Source organism: Rhyacophila brunnea, unplaced genomic scaffold (assembly GCF_057557595.1).
Source record: "Rhyacophila brunnea isolate RB1 unplaced genomic scaffold, BYU_Rbru_1.0 scaffold_2, whole genome shotgun sequence".
Lineage (NCBI taxonomy): Eukaryota > Metazoa > Arthropoda > Insecta > Trichoptera > Rhyacophilidae > Rhyacophila > Rhyacophila brunnea.
The window spans coordinates 47,562,901-47,585,746 of NW_028232859.1; the positions used below are offsets into that span (position 1 = coordinate 47,562,901).

The following is a 22,846-nucleotide window of genomic DNA, read 5'->3' on the forward strand; positions in this document are numbered from 1 at the left end:
TTAATATAATTTACAATTTTTATCTAGCCAGCTAGCGCTAGCTGGCGATATTCCGCGACTGTACTGCTATCTGTAGTGCATTGGCAATTCAAATTTTTAATATTTTATTACAATATTTTCCGTAACTTAAGTTTATTTCAATTTTTAGGAATTATAAATAGCTGAATGAAATATCAAATTTATCACTTCCTATTTTTTTAAATTCATATATACAGTGGCGAGGGCCCACTCAATATTCGCTCGCGACCCACTGGTGGGTCGCAACCCATAGTTTGGGAAACCATGGGTTAGTGGTTATAAATTTCTCAGATATATTTTCAAACTATCTATGTTCATAAAAGAATTGTGATGAATAGAAAGCACTTATAGAAACGTAAGCGACAATCAAGAAAGTCTTAAATGTTTATTTGTATGTGTATACTCGTATAGTTTTTTTTAAATACATTCATATTATATCAGTATCAATCAGATGAGACATTGTCATTTTTTTAGATTTGAATATATAATAATATACATATTACTTTAAGTCATAGTTTAATAAAGTACGAATTATAATAAATTATTCATTGTACCTATAGCCTCTATGATTATAAATTTGTTTACACATCACAAATTGTCGTTCAACAGGCCTAGCATAGAAACTCCATAAAAACCCATAAACAGTGCAAACATCATGGCATTCTTCTGTATTTTGACAAGCAAGGACGTGGCTTTGAATGTACTTGTGTTAACGCCAAACCAACTGTACTACAAAACAAATTTTTATTTATGGACTTTTTATATTGATATGTATTATTGTATCTGTTCACCAGATCAGTGGCGATTTTCTTTGACGCAGATGACGCAATCAGTTCATCAGAATATTCAAAATTAACATTTTATTTTTCCAGGAAATTTGTCATTCACAGGGATTTAGTAAGTATAATAATATTATAGTATGTTTTTTTGTTTATAAAATAGACACACTTATGGTTTAAGACTGTAAGAGATAAAAATTACGGAGATAACATAGAGTTAAATCTTAATCCGTCTACATAGCGCTTGCAGCGTCCAGTCAATGGGCAGCGACATATATGGGTCTTTTTTAGGAGTCACGCCACTACAATATAAAAAATAAAGTAATGATAAATTATTTTATAACAAAGATATTATGTACGTAAAAAAGTATCAAATTTAATAAAAAAACATTGGTTATTACATAAGTTACTAATATGCTACTTACATAGGTTTTAACTAAATTTATTTAATGAATGTATTTATTTGCGAAATAATTAAATTATTATTTGTTATTAGATTCCAACATGTGGTTTTGTTTTTGTGTCTGTTATGTTATAAATCTGCCACCATACGAGTAAATAAATAAATATTATTACAGTACACTACTGATGATGATTTGAATCTATTACTCGCAAATAATAAACTAATAATTGAAAGTGTCATCCATAATAATTATTGATTATAAATCACACAACAAAAAATATAACGCAAAATCTTTATCCCTTCCTTATAAAAAATGTTATGGAATTCTTACAGTACCTAATTAAAAACAATATTTTAAATATATAGTATTATTTAATTCTGTTTTGATGTGTATACATAATTACAAGATAAAAAGAACTTTTTATATACCACGTTTGTAAATTTTCTGTTGAATCATATAAACTTGACAATTCTATGTATTAATAATTTAGTACAAATAAGACAATAAATTGTCAACAAATCATTTTATTGCTATTTGCAACAAACAAACAAATATAGAATACTGAAATATCATTTTGATTTTCATAGTAACGCACGTATATACTATTAACAATTTAGTTGATAGAACCCCAGACCCCTGACAACCAATAATGGTGGATTGGATTACGGATTTCTTCCGAAATAACTTTTCATACAAAACAGAATTAACTGAAAATGAATTCAATTCTAGTTAAAGATGGCTAAAAGTATTAAAATAATGCTTTGGGACCGTGTTCTGATTTATTCTAAAAGTTTCAAATGTCTATCTAGTCGGAAAGTTAGTTAAAAATCGATTGCAAGATTTGTACTGGATAAACAACCACCGGACAAACAAGAATACGAGCTAAGAAAAACGTGGTGATAAGTAGCATTAATTTGGCATTATTATAATATGTATGCGCGGCATTAAAATCTGCTTGCCAGTAGCTGTGTTGCACTGATGTCGGATAAAAGTAGTGTTTGGTATCTGTATGAGGTGTTGAATTGTGCTTCTCAATAGCTGTATCGATATAGCTGCAAAATTCCACTTTCTTGTTTGGTAATACGGGCGTATAAATATAATATGCAGAGAGAACTCAGAAATAATGGGAACTGAAATACTTAACGGGTAAGGAGAAGCAGGCAATCGATATCGAGTATGGAAGAATACGGGATTAATTTAAACACGTGTCAAGAATACATAATACGTCAAATACTGACGACTGCTCTCGGTTTGTGCATTGAGGCTCATTTGTGTATTACACACTCTATTGCACGTTTATAATACGCGGTTCATTTTCGTAGGACACTCACGCATTCAAAACACTGCGTCAAAATTTACTGTATTGGTATATCTAGGTGCCTATCGGAATTCTTTGTATTATATTCTGTTCTGTGAATATGCATCTACGTATAGATCTCACGCCATGCACTTCCTCTTTTATACTTTACCGTGAATTTCTTTATGGTTTTTGACAGGAGGTGGCAATTACGTTGCGAAATTTATTTTATGAATGAATTAACATAATTTGCATATATTATACTTTGATATGCACTTTTTATAATATATTTTCAATCTGTATATACTATATAGGAGGTTTTTGTCAACGTGTCTGTTTCAAATATTGGATAACACATATTTTAAATTCATGAATGGAATAACTCTGTGAAATTGACATAATAAAGTCGTACGGCTGCATTGACATACATAAAATATATTTTATCACAGGGATGCCAATAACTTCATGCATATTTCATATAAAAATTCACAGCGTAATGTACTCGTACTTTATACAAGCGATATTGAGACTGTCATTGAATTATATATCATTAAAACACATCGCAGTATCCATATGTTGTATAGCTATACATTTTGAAGAGAGGTACGGGGTGAGTAGCTAAAAACAAGTAGTGACAGCCATACATATATTGAAAATTTGATGTTGAAGTTTATTTCATCTTCAGTATTTTATTGATAAACATAATAATAAGTAAGTACGTGAGTCTTATTTTAATGTGTATATTTAGATTATATAATAATGTATATATTTCTTCATTTAACTGAAATATATTCTTGGATTTTTATTTTTATTATTCATTCTTCAAGTTAATACTTTTTTATTATAACCTATTAGTAATTACACTTTTAAATAAACAACAACAATTCTAAAATTGTCAAAAAAAAACACTAGATAGGTACTGTAAATTTCAGACGATTCTTTCTTTGCAAACATTCAGTTGAGTTTTTCCGATTGGTATTGGTATATTAACATATTAGTAACTATTGTAAGCGCTTAGTTATAAATTAACTGGCCGTTTACTGATTCCTATAGAAATGAAGATTTTTCTGAGTTTAATAAATTTTTAACTCATTAAATATGTTTCAAATAATTCAAATAATATTGAAATTATTTTTGAAAATAGAATTTTTAGAATTTTATTTAATTACCCAGGATTTGATAATAGTTTTAGTTAACAACTAAGTAAATCTGTGACACAATTGGCGCTGTCAGTTGTCCGGGCATGATTGAAAATCAATCAATATAACATTGAATTTAATTGCGTGAACATTCATAACATGGCCAACATATTTTATTATGTTTTAGAAACTACGGATAATATTTCCAGCAATCAATATCTGATACCCAAATCTTTAATATTTCTTCTCCCTTAAAATTTGTTAGTATACATATCTGTATTATTACAAAGTTTTTTCTAGCTCGTATTATTATTTTTCCAGTGGTTCTTTGTCCGGTACAAATCTTGCAATCGATTTTTAACTAATTCCCCGACTAGTTAGACATTTGAAACTTTTAGAATATATCAGAACACGATGCCAATGCATTTTTTAAATACTTTTAGCCATCTTTAAGTAGAATTGAAATCATTTTCAGTTAATTCTGTTTTGTATGAAAAGTTATTTCGACACCGTTATTGGTTGTCAGGGGGTCTGGGGTCCTAGCTACTAAATTATTAATATATACGTGCGTTACTATGGAAATCAATATGACATGTCAAAATGACATAGAGTATGTATGTATATCATAATATTGTGGTTAATTTTAATTGATAATTTTATAAATTTTCGTTTTTATATAAATTTCTTTACAAGTGAAAGTTAGTAAACGTTAACTGTGAATTAATAATATAAATCGTTTGCTATTGAATTTTTGCTACTGTTATTTTTAAGATAATAGGTAAAAACTTGCTTACTAAGGACGCATCACCATCGGTATATTATACTATACTACGAGTACTATAGTATGCAAATAAGATACAACGTTTCCAAAGATTAATGGCAGATATTATTGTCAAAAATAACCAAAACGCATAACACAATTTTTATATTTTATTATCGCCATCAATTCTTAACTTTTGCAGGTGTGCACAAATCTCGTTTTTATTGCACATTATAAAACTGAATTTTTCAATGAAATTTACATTTTAAGAGTGCATAAAAGTATAATACATTAGAAGACGTAAAATATTATTTATATAACGCAGAAACATCTATGATAGAATAATTTAAATTGCGTTATACGTATAAAAAGTGAAATTTATGCATTTTTCATTGTAATTTTCAAAACTCTAGAATAATAATATCGTGAAGTATTCGCGAATGTAGAAAATAAAGCCGATTTTTTATTACAGAAAGATAAAACACTGAAGTTCCATTAGAGTCTTAAATTTTGGATAGAAGCAAAGTTACAGCTGAAATTTTCAGATTTTTTTAAAATCATAGAAATAAAATGGCGAGTGTATTTTATAAAGGTAGTTGGTTGTTCTACTTTAACGGAGTTAAAGGTATTTTTATGTTCAAATCAGCATCATAATAATATTATTCTGCATTTTGCTAAATTGAGGCATCTATTTTCAAAATCCGATATGTAAATTATTCAATATTTGAAGTAAATAACTTTTTTGTATGCCATGATTTGACTAGTTTTAACAATAGTATTTTCCATCACATTTAATATTAATTGGACAAACTATTTTTTACAATAAAATTAGACATAATATTATCATTTTTATCGTGTTTTAGAAGATATTCCTGTTTATTCGTATTTGGATAATAATATATCCAGATAAAACCGTTGTGGAGTAACGTTAATGTTCAATATCGACGCGATTGCTTATGGTAATCCTGTTTGAAAAAAGAATCGAGTTTTGTTTGCACCTTTGAAGTCTGCTGTTTTTTTTTATAATCAACTCTCTAAAATTACGGAAATTGGATATAAAAAATAAAATTTCGTTGTTTGACGAATAGCCAATAAATATAATTAGATCATCGACATGCGATTTTATCACTGATAACATTGTTTTAGGGAATGTTGTTTCTCTAACTCGATATTTTTACTTCCATCCTCATTTTCCGAGATTGTAACTTCATCTGCTATTTAATTTTAAGTCATGAAATGATACTCGTAGTCACCTTTATCAACTTTTAACCATTATAAACTTGAAACCTCCCCCTCAATAATGATCTATGTTACATTTTGGTAGTTTTGTTATGTTAGAATTGTTGTTAAAGATGATGAAAGAAAGATTTAATAGATGTTAAAGAATTTGTAATTACGGTAATGTATTTAATATTGCCGATTAATATACTGACACGGATTGAGTTGTTTATCCCCATATACCTATATAATTTTTATGAAAAACTATTAAACTGTATCGCATTAATGTCAAATCATACTAGAATCGAGCCAATATATCGCCATAGTTACGGATTACATTGCCGGTATTTCAAAGAGCCGGTATTCCAGTATTTATCAATACCGAAATACCGGGTTTAAAAATCCAAAATACCGGAATTTTCAGTATTAAGAAAGTACACTCGTTTAAGTTTTTGAAAATGAATTATAAATTATGTGCTTCTAAAATGCAAATATATTGAGTGAATCCAACAGAGGTGAAAAAATAATAAAACATATTTCATTAAATATATTTATAAAAGTAAGAATTGTCGCGATGAATTATCATATTATTATTTCGAAATATAAAACATCCGTGACAGAAATGTTCAATTATTCTATAATTATTGATGACTGTAGAAGCGTTGAATTTAAGACGCTTTCCTGCAGCCAGACTTATTTGCACAAGGGCACACATGCTTACCTAGAGTTTCTGTTTTTTCATTTAAAGTTGAACTATGACATTGAATACTAGGTATGATTTTTAAAGTGAAAGTGATATTATGTTACATCTCTTTTACGCATGCTAATATGATTAAAAAGTTATTCTTTCTCTTTCTGTCACATTCGAATTTGATTACCGAAGTTTAAACATTTACTATGCGTATTAGCTGACGTGCTTCGTCGTTTACAAATTATAACATAAATTTAAAAAATATATGTATTTATAATATTAAATATATTTTATAATGTACACAGATTTTTTTAACAACTATATTATATATACTTTTATTTATTTGTCGCATATTTAAAATGTTCTTGCTATATTAAAATCTTTTTTTTAGCCGGCCAAATAAATCCGTATTTTTGGCCATAGACTAATATAAAAATCTCTCTCCTGTCAAATATTATGTTTGCAAATTGCAAGGTACCTAAAACAATTGTGTTTTATATCAGGAATAAGAAACACTATCTGTAAGTACAATATTATGTTATTTATTACTATCGTAGTATTCTGTGTGTTTTGCATATATTATTCAAGTGTTTATTTATTGTTTTCTTAGTCTATACATACTTTCAATGTTTCATAATTCCGACGTAATACAATCCTTTTTTTGAGGTTAGTTACATTCATTCCAGAATTATATAAAACCTGTGATTTCATATATATTTGTTTGATATAATCTAAGGCGTTCTAGTTGTTATTAAACATGTTACCTACCTGATTACTTTATTTTAGTTAATCAATCTTTTTTGATGCTTTGTATTATCACTAATCCGTTTTAATTACCACTCTTCAAACAGTCGCCAACTATAAAAGATTAAAAATCACACTATTAACAGTTCCTATGTTATGTTTTTTGCAGATGGAGAAAATGTCTACCGAGATCTTTGCTTGTCGACGGTTTCATATGAATAAGATGGAATGAAATAAATCTTTTAATTAATAATGAAATAAATCCAACTTTCGGCGTACGTTTCGAACATGGCGTGATTTATGACGTCGACCATCAAGCATATACACCCATTTTATAGATTTAATAGTACAATTACACAAGGTAAATATAAAGTGACTAATGTTTAAAAAATAAAACAATTTTATAAAAACATTTTTGCACTAAATTTATTATTATCGATAATGATATAAAAGTTGCTATTTTGATTCGTAATATAAAATATAATATAATTGTGCATATCAGTTACTTGTATCATATTAGGTATGTCATTTGGTAGAGCTTACTCTCCAAGTCTTGTCTTTTTCAGCCTCAATATCACTTTGATATTAGAAAAATTGTCTTTCCAACACCAATGAAAGGTGCATGTATCTATACACACACATTTCAAAGGCTTTAAGTTTTCTAGATGCTGTATATTAATTACTTCTTCTCTTCGGCTATATCCGCATCTTAGTTGCAGCATATGGATACAATGCGGCGCCTCCAAGAATCTCTGTCACTCTAGTTTTTTTGCATCGTTCCAGGTCATACTAGCAGCCCGTAACTCCGCCAGATATGCTATATAGATAGTATTTAGTGGCCATCCAGGACGCCGGAATCCGGTTGGCTTGAAGAACAGGCAAACCAGATTGGGATTCTCTTCAGGCACTCGCAGCACGTGGCCGGGCCAGGTACAAAGTTGCGTATTCACTCTCAGCGTGATGGGAGGCTATTTGGTGCGTTCTTTTATCTCCCGTTACTTCTAAAATTACCGCACACCCAGTATCCGTCGTAAACATTTGTTCTCGAAGCTCAGTATACGGTTGCTCGGAGCCTTTGTAAGGTGCCATGACATAAAAACTAGTAAGATATTTAAAATAGCTGCTAGAATGAATACATTGTTGAAAGGAAATGAAAACTGATATTATGATATATCAATTAATTTGTCCATCTGAAGTTGTAGATATCAGTTAATAATTATGTGTTATACCAGTAATTAAATGCTGACTTCAAATGAAAATTGACAATTAAATATTGAAATAATATATTACCAGTTTTGATTTTTTTAAGTACTATACTATATCCATGGTTCATATTACAATGTCATAGTAAAACTTAGAAGAATAAAATATGTCGTAAGACGAAATCAATCTTGGGGTTTTAATATAAGTTAAATAAATAGTACACAGCTAATTTGTTATTACTTTGAATACATGCCATGTCTTTACATCAATAAAAAACAGAAAAACAATTTAATAATGTATAAATATTTATATAAGACTTAACAACGGCTGACATCTAGTTAGACACGATGAACTCCATTTAATTTCCTCTTATTTTAAAATTCACCAAGATATATCCTAATAAGTAGGTAAGTATATTACATTTGTACATATAATAAGTAAATCAAGTACTTAACATAAATAATTATACTGTAAAATTAAATTACAATTGAAGCAGTATATATGGACCCCACAGAGTAATTAACAATATAATAATTTATATAATTATATCGGGTATATACTATATTGACACATTTTAATGAAGTCTATTTTTCTTGGTACCTACGTTCAATGATAAATGTTGTTTTATATTGTAACATAAACAATGGTAATATGCATTGATCTTTCTGATTTTTAAACTGTGATATCTATTTTATATATCTATTGATTTCTATGTGTATTATTGATACATTATTTATTTCAAATACAATAATTTCAAAACTAACAGTAAATAATATATAGAAAGCGTCATGTTGTTTAGTTGGAAAATCTACTAGGAAATTCCATCCAATCCAAATCCAATTTTTACCAGGTGGGTACTTGTAGGTCAGTTATTTTTGGAATAAAATGAATCCCTTAAAAAATATGAAATAAGAATAGAATGATAAATATTTGTGAAAATTTACCAAATCAACATGTTTAACGTGAATATTTTCACACTAAAATGATAAATATTGTTAAGAAAATATACACAAACAGTTCATTCAGAAGTTATGACGTTTAAAAGATCCCGCGAGTTAACTCGTGCGTGGCACTGATCAGTTATGAGGTGATATCAGTTATAATCATTTATGAGGAATGGTTATAAGCCATTGGCACAACCAATTTGGTTTTTGACCGTGAGAACAAAATGTACTTTTTACACGGAACCAAACCCCACGGCTGCAGAGACGAATGCTTATACAAAATATGGCACAGTGGAATCGCCAGCAAAATCTGTAGGTATCATTATTTAGATGTAAGTATACATATTATTTTGAATTTCATAAAATTACACTCGTTCTAGGTGTCTCGTAACAGTAAACTATATTAGTAAATTAGATATATCTTGATGAACTATAAAATAGTGATGTAATATAGACTTGTTGAAAATATATTAAGCATAATAAAATTTAAAATAAAAATTTAGAAATTCAGCCTTTCTGGTTCTCTAATATTCATAGATCTACTGGTTCTGGGATCTACTATTTCTGGCAGTAGACAATTCATATAAAAGTGATATATCTTTTTTTCAATCGTTTCAATCCAAAATGTCTCGTCTTTTTTGATTAATTCTATTTTAACAGGAAAATTATGTCCCGTCCAAACTCCAAATAAACAGACATCTTTCTTAGTAATATGAAGCTGCCCCTGAATCTGGAAGTACCAATCGTGATTTTTATCTATTACCATATTCCTGTCTTTATCTACTTTCCAAAATTTAATTTTTTTCTGTACAATAGCTTCATCTGCACTTATTCCAGCAGCTGAGAAAGGACATTTTATTTCAATAATTGTATCATCATCGCTGATGCCATCTGGCGTTGCACCGATAAAATCATACACATCATCGATAAACAATCCACATCTCTCAATCTTAATTCGTTCTTGTACACTAAGCTGTTGTAAAGCTATTGATTCATTTTCTTTACCATATTTTACCGCTTTCACGTTGGCTAATGATTGGCTATATAATAAACGTTTTACCAAAGGCCCAAATTTTGTATTTTCTCGCCGCTTACACACCTTTCCAAAAACAGAGGCAGTAAGAAGGTTTCGTCGCCTTTCTAGCCATTCTGCACATTCAGATTGTAATACAGTGCGTCTTTCTATATCCCTCCTCTCATAGTTTGTTAGTTTGAGTTTTTTCAAAAAAGTTTCTTTTAACAATTATTGATATTGATTTTTGTCCATATCAGGTTTTTGGCAACTCTATCCATAATCTGGATTAGATAAAGGAACAGAATGTATTGGTTTTCGCCAAGGTTTTCCTATTTTCTTTTTATTTATTTTCAACCTTCTTGATTCTAAGCGATTTATGAAGGCTTTTGGGCTATTTTTATAAACTTGTTTTTGAATTGTGCAATGTAACTTATTTGTATTAAATGCGATTACCGCCGCTGCACATCGTCCCATGTACGATTGTCTTTGAGAGTAGTTAATTCTCTTGCCGCCTACAAATTTTGCAATCATGTTATTAAAAGATTCTGAAATATTAGTAGAAAAATTATAAATTAAACTTTTTGAATTTAGCACCAAACGAGAATTATATATCATTAATTGAGAAAATAGACTGCATTCTTTTAATGCTGGTACATAATTTACATCAAGCATGTCCTCTGTATTTGGTTCATTTGTACAAAAATTTGGTAGACAAGAAGTATGGTCTCCAAAAACATGGTGCGGTCCATTAATTAAATCTTTTTTCAAAGCGATAACCTTTTCTTCGAAAGTACTATCTTGTAGTTTTCTATACTTGATTGCACCTATGACGGCTTTCCGCAGACGTCTTTTTCTTGACGCAATGATTTTTCTTACATTCAAGGGATATCTTGTGTCTTTGGTTAATGCCTCTATTTTGCCACAATAATTTCTAATTAAATGGTTTTTACATTCAACTTTCTCGACAGTTACATTCGGATATGGGTGACAATCAAGAATTTTTTTGTATGTGCTGAAATCTCCATCAGCAATCAATTTTGAATAAATCAATCCATGTGTATTATTAGATTCTTTAAAGCCTTCTAATATTGCTGTAGATTCCATTCCAGCTGACGGACCGGTGTAATTTAAAAAGCATTTATGTTGTTGAGCAGGGATATTTTTATTTTTAGCTTTGGCGCACAAATCGCAATATTTATTTTTCACTGACATGTACAAAATCTTTCCGGTTCTTTGACCAATGATCGTGGCAGCGCCAGATGCTGCGGAATAATTGCATCTGTATGAACGTTTCGACCAACAGCCGTCTGCAACAACTGATATCATGGGAATACCAGAAGAATCGACGTCACCATTTTCGATTGCAAGTTGTCGCTCTTCTTTCGCAGCGTTTTCCATACTCTTATTTTTGGTTTCTTCAAACCACTCGTACACCTTCTGTTGACTCTTTCTGTATGTTCTTGCTGTAATCGATGGTACGTCAATTGCTGAACACATTTCTTCCAGATTTGAAAATCCACTGCCGATACTGATTATACTGGATACAAATGCGTCACACAGATTCATTTTGTTTTTGTTCATTTCAGTGGTATATAATTTTAATTTTTTACCACAAAGTTTACATTGGATAAAAAATGTACTACTAAAGTTATCCCGATTTTCCCCAAAAATTTCTAAATGTGATAAATTACAATTAAATGGAGAATCATGGTGGCTAATTAATTGAAGTTGTTGGAAAAAATATGAAAAGTCTATAATTCTACGGCCTTCTACACGGAATTTAGGGCTTGAATCTTCAATTTCATTTTCTATAATAAATTCTTCGTGTTCGTGTTCAAATGTGGGATGAAATTCTGGTTCAGGTAGTATGCTTTGAGGATTTCCATGCTCAGGCATAGTCTTCGGCAATATATCAATACTATAATACATTCAAAAATATTAGTTTAGTAGATAGTTAACAGAAAACAAAATGTATAGCTGCTATTAATTATTGTACCAGATTATAATTTTTGTCACAGACACACTAATTTCGAATAAGACATGGCACAAACATAATATAAGTACAAATGATCATTATACTTAATTGTGTGTATTAATAAGTAATACGCAAAACTTCCTTTTGCAAGATAAATAAATATTGTGAACCAAAATTTTCTGTGAAATGTGGTTTTTTCAACTATGTATAATTATGTAAAATTATAAAATAATAATTTCAAACCTTTGTGTTTTTAATGTATTAATATTTCCATCTTTTCTCCTACGTCTTTTTTTGGAACTTCCAGCCATCGGATAGTGAGTTCGTGGCATTTTTTGTAAGTACAATCGATATAAATAATTGTGATAATATTGTTAGGTACCTATGTCAAAAACCGAGGATGAAAATTTCGCATTCCCGCTGAAATAAATGACGTTCATAGTATTGCCAGGCTAAACTTTCGAAATTAAAGTTAATTTAAAAGAAAAAAATATTTCATTGGAAAATATTATGTAAGTACAGGCATCCATTATTATGTTATTATTTGATGAAAGTATTCTTTAAAATCATCTGTATTATTATAATCTCGCAAATTCATAATTTAGTAAAAGTTAAATTTTCTGTAATATAAATATCAGTAGGTACCTAACCTAGGTAGATTCATAATTTGGCTAAGTAAAAAATATAGATATTTTTACTTCGCGATGTGTTTGGGGTGTTCTAAATTATGTAAGTATGTTTAATAACAAATGTGAAATTCGTAAAACCTCATGTGTATTATTTATTAAATAAAAATAGTAAAACTAATAGTAGATACAAATGGTGAAAAACTTCATTCACTTATTTACTAAAATATCAATCCAATAATATTTTAGTAGATATGGCAATACTGGACGACCCGATATATTTCACTGAAATAAAATAAAATCTATCACAATTTATAAAATACATACCTACTACAATCATAATTATTTTGAATGTAGAGGGAGATAGTTGTAGAAAGGGACAGAAAACTAACTGCTATGTTGCAATATTAGGCAAAATAGATTGCAACAGTGTTAAAAATTAGAATGTATGATTTAGTATGACATTACGTAGAATTTACGCAAACACAAATTTCTTCAGATTTTTTTTGCTTTCCGATCCTTCTGTCAAAATGATTTTACGTTTGCTATAATACGCTTGAATATCCGTTTATTTAACCTATTTTTGTGCTCAATTTGTAGCATTTAGTGTTACAAACAAATTTGTGTACAATACTAGTGTGTTGGCGTATTTTTTTGGACATATAAAGTGAAAATAATACGAGCTATAAATACTAGACATCATGCGCCAGTTCGTAGGCGATTCTAATGGAAGATTAGCTTGTCGAAAATTTCACGGAAATTGTCGTTTAAAATATTTCACTATTTAGTATTATAAATTTATAATTAACAAGATGTTTCATCATTTATTCAATGATTAATGATAACCCTTCTGATACGTAGCTTTAGATTATTTGGAATGTCTATAATTATAGCATATTTTAATAACAAAATGTCTAGTCGATTCCGTTAGATTTAGAGGGAACAGAAACTGCAAATATTATAATTATACTGAATATATTTTACTACATTATGTTTGATAACATTAAAGCTATCTATAATAAACGTTTTGACATAATATTTAGTGGAAAAAACGGTTATCAACACAGTCTATTAATGTCACAAAAATATGGCTTCGTTATCAATTATTACATTTCAAGGTTCCAAAGAATATTATTTTACGTCATAAAAATACTTTATGCAGTTATCAAATGTTTAACATAAATATTTGCCGATGAATAAGCTTCATAATTATATAAATAGTTTTTCTATAAATCTTACGTAAGATTCAGGCTTAACCTCCGAAAATACCAGAAAATAGCTGACATGGAACACCTTCCCCCTTCTACAATAATTATGATAAATATATATTTTTTAATGTCAACACAATAAATGTAGGTATGTTTAAAAATATTTTACTAGCTATGTTTATTGATAAGCACCTTCTTTTGTTTTTTTAATGTTTAAGAAATACCAAAAACCAGTATTGCAATCCCTAGTCATTCATAGTCATGCAATTATAAAAAAACTGACAATTCAGAACATTTTTAAAAACACGGGCCAAGACCTGAATGGGATCGGATGGGTTAATAAATATATGAATATGATCTGTAATAATACTAGTAAAAGTATGATGTATTCTACAAATTTAGTGTAATATAGTCATGGACATTATTCAAGTATAATATAATATGCTAACGTCCTATTTAGTATGCGTCGGGTGACTCTCAACTTTCCACTGCACATTTCGAAAGATCAACTTTACTCAAAAGCGATTTGCAAGCACAAACTTAGGGACTCGTACAAAATTTACTATTTTGCAAACGACGTAGTATGTGAAATCCAATTACCTCATAGAGAAAGCCACTTCGTGGAAAAATCACAGGCCAAGATAGTTGTGTTCAGTATTATTAGATAGAATAAAGTGAAGCAAGTACCTATCACTTGTACTTAAACTTAATGGGCTTGCAGTGATAGTTATTTAGAACTCAAAAGTATCATTTGAGAGCTTTTATTCTTGTTAACAAGATAACTTTGAAAAAGCTATATGAAAAAGCCATCTACAGAACTAATGAGCTTTCTTTAAGTCTTTAATTATACTGTGTCGTAGTTATTTAATTCAATTTAATAATTTTGACTGGAATTATAACGCTTAATTTAATATGCGTTTTAAATTTATTTTAATGAACATAAGTTTTGCCTATTAACGTATCTAATACATTTATGTAAGTCTTGTACTTTTCCATAGTAATTGTTTTTTCAACTTGGTTCTTGACATTCGGAATGTTAAGTAATATTGGTTAGTTAGTTAAGCAGTCACTACATGCCATTCAAGTCCATGGCCAACTACACAGCTGTCCTCTATAAATCTCTATCTCGAGCTCTCTCTCTCTCCGGTTGGTCATACTCAGCCCCTCTGCATATCTCTTAAAGTTATTCACATATTTAATTGCAGGGTTGAATTGTATTTTAAAAACTAAATTTATAGCTTAGTTCAATGAATTACTAACAAAGTTTAGTGTGCATTGTTTATGTCGGATCTTAGTAGTGTATCTCCACTCTTCGCCACTGCTATATAAATGGTCCAACAACTAATGTGTTGGAAAAATTAATAACTTTCTAGTTTCCAATATTATATTATTTCAATAAAATGTATGGTTGCTACTTACGATGTGAAAATAATTGATTATTTTATATTTTTTTGAACGATCTATTGTATTAAAATGTAATAATTACGCCATAGCGATATAGCCGTCTAATAGAATAATATAATAGAATAAAGAAGTACGTGTCGACATCTAGCGCTCGCTCCGCCGAAGCTAGATACCGACTATTGTTTGTAAGAGGGAGACAGATTCTTCTTCCCCCTCTTATGCTGCACCTGTATGTGGCGTGATAGTTGTCATCGGTTATTTAGAGCACACGCGCATATAAAATGTGATCCTTCTGCATAATAATATTCATGCAGATTAATACTTTGGACGCGGAAGACGCACACGGTGCGTAATGACCAGGCGGCCGATCGATGTAATTAACGTGCATTTTAAAGGGGGCAATTAAAATCTCATTATCTATTCAGCAGCGAAAGCGTTAATATAAATAAAGTTAATCGTATATTAAAACTACGTTGCTTATTTACGATCCTCAAAACAATCCACAATTCCCAACAGTCTTTCATAATTTTTCAGATTTTAGGACATTAAAAATCACAAGAAGCACTGTACAGTGTGGTTTTACTTCTGATAAATAATTATCGGTCAATATTTTTGTGAAAGTTGAGTAATCCAGAAACTATTACTGGGGGTTTTGAAAGGACTATGATTAGTAACATCTTACATGGCAGTCGAGAATAACTCCAAGATATCGTTCGGCAGAATACAACTACTTACTGTAGACACAGCAATGGAGATTCTCTGCGTTTTTTTGGTGAGTGACTTATTTTAAGAACTACTGATGTTGCTTGGCCTTACGTCTACCATACTGTCTATCATATTCAATGGGTGCTGAATTTATTATTTGTTTACTATTATTGAAAGAATTTGACTATGTACGTCAGGAAATTTTAAACACTTCAGCAATTCAGGCAGAAACTTAATGCTGACATAATAAGCTTGGAATATTTACATCCATTAGTCTCAGTTGGGCCAGTGGATGTTCAAACAATTTAGGTTCCTTCATTATTTGAAGCCTCCTCTTCAATAATGATATATGTTACATTTGGGCATTTTGAAATAATCAAATAAAACTATTCTGTTGAGAAAAAAATATTTATAATTAAAAGGCCTTTCCTGAATTTCTTAATCACTTATTTTTATTCCTCTTCCAATTTTGAATGTGAAATCTTTTTGCATCCGTAGTATCATCCTTCATTTTGCCAGATGCATAGACCATTATTATAGGAAGGCCAACATAACGGATCAAAAACAAGTGACGTAATGTTGCTGGACCAAAAAAAATTTATATCCCAAAACAAAGGCAACGTGATGTAGAAATCATTGTTGCATATTTAGTTAAAAACTGCCAAAATGTAAAATAAATCATTATTGAAAGGAGGCTTCATTTATTGATGGCCAACTATAATATTACTTTTATGTTGTTTTATTAAATGATTAACTATGTCAATATTTTTTTTTTGTGTAATATGTAGTCTCAATGCAATTTCTCCAAAGATTTGTTTTAATGGACAACAAGTTTCTATTCTACCTATTTCCGGATAACTTGATTATTTTTCTATGTATTGGGAAACGTAGTAGATAGTGAACAAACCGTGGAAGAGACAAAGACAATTTTCATTGCGATAAAAAGGTACCATTCTGAGGTAAAAGACTACCCAAAATGACAATAATTGATTGATAGGCACGTCAAAATCAGTAAAGTGTGTACTCTAACACTTTCGGTTAAATCGATTCTCTTCGCTCGACTGCTTGCGGCTTAACTTTATTTCTTCCCAAAACTTCGCAATGAGATTGTCCCTCCATTCGATTTGTTTGACACGTGTTTTTTTGTGAACACCTGTATCGAATTGTACCTATTTAAAAATCAATCAATCAATATTTTCGTCTTACAAATGGCAATAAATAATTGAGAGTTATTATACTGCTCTGCAAGCAAGTAAGTAAAAAGTCACAAAGTTTTTAGTTTTAGTGAAATGAGAACCCAAGTTTTAAACTACCTTTTCTTTTATATTATGTAAAATTGTTTTGACATAATCTCTAAATATACACTATCTAAAACCAAACACACGGTTTTTTTACTTAGCGGGGCAGTATATTTAAATATACTAGTATTTACACATTTCAAAAAGTGTGTTGCACATAGACGCACAATATTTTGAATGCTATTTTGAATATTCCAATCAGAATTCAATGAAATATTCTAACATGTCATATTAAAAATATCTTATATTTATTTTGTCTCCTATTAATGACATCCATCTCCAAATTTGTGTACCTGCTGCTTTTTCTGTTGTACAAAGATTCGTATGTGATCGATGATTTTTTCAATACAATTCTTTTAAGTTTATCAAAATTAGGTAATTGACTGAATTGAATTCTTTTTACGTAATAATAATATTATTCAAATAGTATGTGCCATTATTTTTAAATTCAAATCTCAGATGATTCGAATGTTCGTCATTTTCCAAGTTACCTGCATTCTTTTATTTTGTTCTTCAGTATGGTATATAGTGGACGATCATGTTTGTTCGTATTAATTACCCGGGATAAATCTTAAGTCATTTTACTACACACATCAATATTTTTATTACACTGGCTCTTTTATTCTTTCCAGTGGCGTAACAAAAAATGGGCGAGCAAGGCAGCCAGGTATTGTAATGAAAATTAATACATAATATTCAGAATAACTAATCAAAGTAGGGCGCCTTGAGTTGTAAATTTTGTTCCAGTGAGATGAAAAGTACTGAAAGTACCTTTTAATACTTATATTTTAAATTATTTCATTTTTTTTACTATTACTAAAATCAAAGGAAAACTATGCTGGCTGAGACAAATGCCTTATTGGAAACAATTCGTATCGGATATTGGTAGTTTGGGATTGTCCAGGTCCATGAAACCACCATGAAAAAAACCCTTGAAAAAATTCTTTGTAGCGCAATACGGTTCTCATTGGGACATAAAAACGGTTTTCTCCAAACTGCGATTTATAACCGCATTGTCTGTAGTTTTCACAATGAGTTAAAAATAAATATCGAATCAGGTGCCTAATGAAATCAATATTCAAAGAATGTCAGAATATTATTAGCGCGCAGCTAAATAGTGTGCCCCACCATTCCAATTAACAAACATCAGTGAAGTAGTCCCATATCGCGGAATATTTTAATAGTAGAGAATGGACACAGTGAAAGGGAAATTACATCATGAAATGACCAAATTATGGAAAGAGCGATCCTTTTTATGGTTATGATTAAAAATAATATTTTATTGTTAGAATATTATTATGATATAATATTATCTATGTCCTTAATATATTTTTTGATCATTTAGCATTTTTGTCTGGTTAATATAATTTATGTTCATTGATTTTCATATATTATCAGCAAATATATTATGAAAAAATATATGAATTTAATAGTATTAACTTATTATTAGTTATTAACTTAGTAAATACAAGTAGTAAAGATGGAAATTTTGTATTAGATACCTACGTAAGGGGAGCTTTTTTTGTTACTATCCCGGGCGCTAAAATAATTTGCTACGCTCTTGGTTCTTTCATCTGAATTTAATAGCTCACGAAAAATTAGCCGCGCAGAGAATTGGCTGTAGACGATATACTATTATTCTACGATATTTTTTACCATTGCTTCGTTATTTTTATCATTCCTGTTTTATTCGGGAACGGACAAAAAAGAAAAATTAAATGATTCTACTTGGTGAATTGGGTGTAAACTCGAATTATTCAAAATTGTAAAGAATATACAGTGAGAAACTAACTTTCATCCAGTGTTTCCCAACCAATGTGTCGTAATACGTCTTAGCTCATTTGGTGTACTTTCATTTATTTACGTTATAATTTTTGTACCTGATTGAGCTTTTGTGGACAGTAATTTTGAAGGATGATTTTGGATTCCGGATCTGAGAGCGGAGGCGTTTTAAACAAGATACCAGGCACTGACCTTTGATGTTGAGTGGGCTGGCACACGCTGGAACACGCCTGGGTCATGCAGTCACGCACTAGTAAGTAAATAATTTTGGAGTGCACTCTTACTGTTACACTTGGGTTAATATGAATGATGATAACGTTTGCGCTAGTAACACGGGTTGAATAGATGTTCTGATTTACTGAGCTCCTAATAACTGACTGTCATTAAATTACGGACTACTTATGACCTGTGATTTTTAAGTGCCTGGATGACAATAATTATAAGGATGGTAGGTGTGACATATTTTTGCGGGTTTAAGGATGGGATTGGAAGCGGCCTAACCAGTATCTATTTACTCTTTATACTGTTTTTATAATACTGCATAATATATTTCTTTGTTCTTTATACTGTTTTAATACCTTTTTTTAATGTCATGTTGTGAACGTCTTAAATTTATTATTTGTAAAGTTCACATGTGAAAAATAAAATAGATTTGAATTAGTCTGTAGAAAACTGAATAAGTGAAAATGTATACGTGTATATATTTCAAGTAAAGCTTTTAATATAACAATTTTGGTCTATCAGAAATTTCTAATTAGTATTTTTTTTCTTTAATTAGTGTGTTACTAACTCAAATAGGTTGAAATATAAATCCTGCTAATTCGTACTCTTTAATATTATTTGTAGTTAAATAAAGTGACCAATAAACAATTTTGGTTTTAAACATGACGTTATATAATTTTGAAATAGTTATGAAAATATACGTTTGGAAAAAAAGGTTATTCCAAGTGGGAGTCAAGTAGGCCCTTATAATATATTTTCAAAATACTCCTTCGAGTCGCAATTTTCCCCAGTCAATTTATTTAATAAGTAAGTATGTTCTTTTTAAAGTATTTCAAAATTGTATATTTTCAATAAGAAGAATTTATATTCTTAAAAAATAGTGTGTATATTCATATTGAATAAAAATGTATATTTTCTCATAGATATTGTTGTGTAATATCTAATTGATTATTATTTGTCTTCAATGCTTATTAACATATTCTTTTTAACACTGCAATAAGCTATGGAAGCAATGTCAGTAGTGTAGTTAGTAATAGAAGTGAAACAATCACAGACTATCAGACTTTGAGAAAATCACATAAATATAAAAATATGATCCCGGAGACTTTAGATAAACGGACAGCGTCTATGTAATACAGTATTCAATACGCTTGTGAATATATCTATGTGACGTATAATTAATTGTCCCCACGGCCAATTTTATGGATATTCCGGAATTCGATTAATTATCAAATATATATATTAATATGATTTAATGAAAATTTCTCTTCTTCTTATTTTTATTCGGCCATATTCTCTCCTTAGATGGAGCATATGGATACCACACGAGTACTCTAAAAATCATTTCAGGTTATACCAGCATCCCGTAGTAACTATTTGTCATGTTGTTTTTTTTATCATCGATTGCAGCAGCAATTTCAGGAAAGATTCGCCAGCTTATTCAAAAAAAAATATTACTCACTCACTGCAATATAGTTATAGAAAATAATTAATAATCAGTGACATTACAACGAAATAATATCATCGTGTATTGATAATTTATCATACATAAGTGCATTGTGTTTATCCATCCCTAAATAAAGCAACATTCACAAAAAAATCTGAATACAATATATTATAACTTACATCTTCATCCGCGTTTAATTGTTCGCATCGGTCTTTTTTCCATGTATTAAATTATTTTCGTAATATTATAGTAACGAGCTTCAAAATTAACGCTTAACCTCTGAAAATAGACTGCCGCAACTTAGATTCCACCAAATAGAAAAATTTTATTGTTTTACGTTTACAGTGAATCTGAAATATGTTGCTCAAAATACAATGCCAGGTACCTAATAGACTGCTACATCTTTAAATGTAACACTATTAACATAATCACAATCCTCAAAGGACCAAGAATGGCGAAACATTAAAAAAAGAGTAGGTACAATAAAATATATACTGTATACACTCTATTCAATACGCCAGAATCCGGTTGGCTTAAAGAACAGGCAAGCCCGGTTGAGGTTCTCTTCTGGCATCCGCAGCACGTGACCAAGCCAGGTCTAATTCAGCTGTTTGGTTCGTTTTCTTATCTCCTCGCCCACCCAGTATCCATCGCAAACATCTATTCTCGAAGCTCAGTATGCGGTTGAGCCATCGTAAGTTGCCATGATTCACTATCGTAAAGCAACACCGTCAGAATGCAAGCGTCAAATAGGCAGCACAACTGTACTCGGGGTGCCGGACGAAGTCCCAAATGGCTGATATTCCGAAAACCTAAATACCGAAAGCAAAAAATCCCAAGGGCCGAAATCCAGAAAAATTAAAAAATATAAACAATAATAATAAATTCTTAACAACTACCTAACTGAAAGCAAAAAATACCTGTACTTACTCGGTAAAAACCAAATGCCGAGTGTTGGATATTTAAGTTATATGATTTATATTAAATATTAATTATACACATTCTTTTTGTTCACTGTTGATTCTTTCTGAAAAAACATGCTATTCAATGATATAAAACACTACATTTTGTTAGTTACTTTATTAAAAAAAAAAGTTTACTCTAAAACCGGTTAGTCCAGTCAAATTAGACCGAAAAATACGTTATGGCAAAAGGTCGGGTAGAAGATTTTTTTTTTAATTTGTATATATAGTAATGAGTGACAAGAAAACAAATTTTGCCATTTTGGATGACTTCGGCACAACTTTTGGCGGGCAAAAAACCACAAAATTTTGGGTATTTTTTTGGTTTTTCGGTTATATCTCAAAAACGGTTGGTCGTAGAAAAAATATTATTTTATACAAAGCTTAGTTTATACAAGCTTATAAGATTTCCTAAAATGTTTATATAATACGTTTTTTTTCTATCTCTGACCGTTTATGAGATACTTGCTGTTGAAAACAGTATATCGTAGCTCTAGGATAATATAGTCCAAAGCGACAATATGTGAAATGTTCAGGAGACGAAAAACAAAGTTCATTACCTTATATTTCAATATTATTGTTTTATTTTTACATTTAATAAATTGGTTGGGTAGGTAATGGTGGGTTTATTACAATCATGGAATTTGGACCACAGGTAATGGAGTGACTAGTTAGATAAAGTCCATTAATTTCGCTGTGTTTTTTCAGTTAATATGCTATTGATATTAAATATTTTGTTATTGTTATTTGAAATTATCCTATAATTACCTTTTATTGGTTTAAGAATATCTTTCTGATTCAAAATATGGTCAGTAATATTAAAATTATTAAGAATTGAAATTATTAGGGTACCTACTTTTATAACAATAAAATATTAGTTACCTATTAAAAAAAATATTTGGGGTTTATTAATTAGTTAATTAGTTGAGGTTTACAAACTAGTCTTTATTGTCAATGGGCGCAATGTTCCAGATGGTGCGTGGGGGTGGGGGGAAGGTTAGTGGG

General features: G+C 29.9%; 1 long non-coding RNA gene across 2 annotated transcripts; it reads left to right on the plus strand.

The window, feature by feature from the left end:
• The first annotated feature begins 6,327 nt into the window (after window positions 1-6,327).
• LOC147072434 (uncharacterized) lies at window positions 6,328-9,389 on the plus strand. 2 transcript variants are annotated; one of them, XR_015070651.1, is made up of 4 exons: window positions 6,329-6,387; window positions 6,698-6,827; window positions 7,220-7,411; window positions 7,834-9,389. It is a non-coding gene; the product is annotated as an uncharacterized LOC147072434 (long non-coding RNA). The 2 variants fall into 2 exon arrangements; XR_015070650.1 differs by having other exon boundaries at window positions 6,328-6,827.
• Window positions 9,390-22,846: the final 13,457 nt, after the last annotated feature.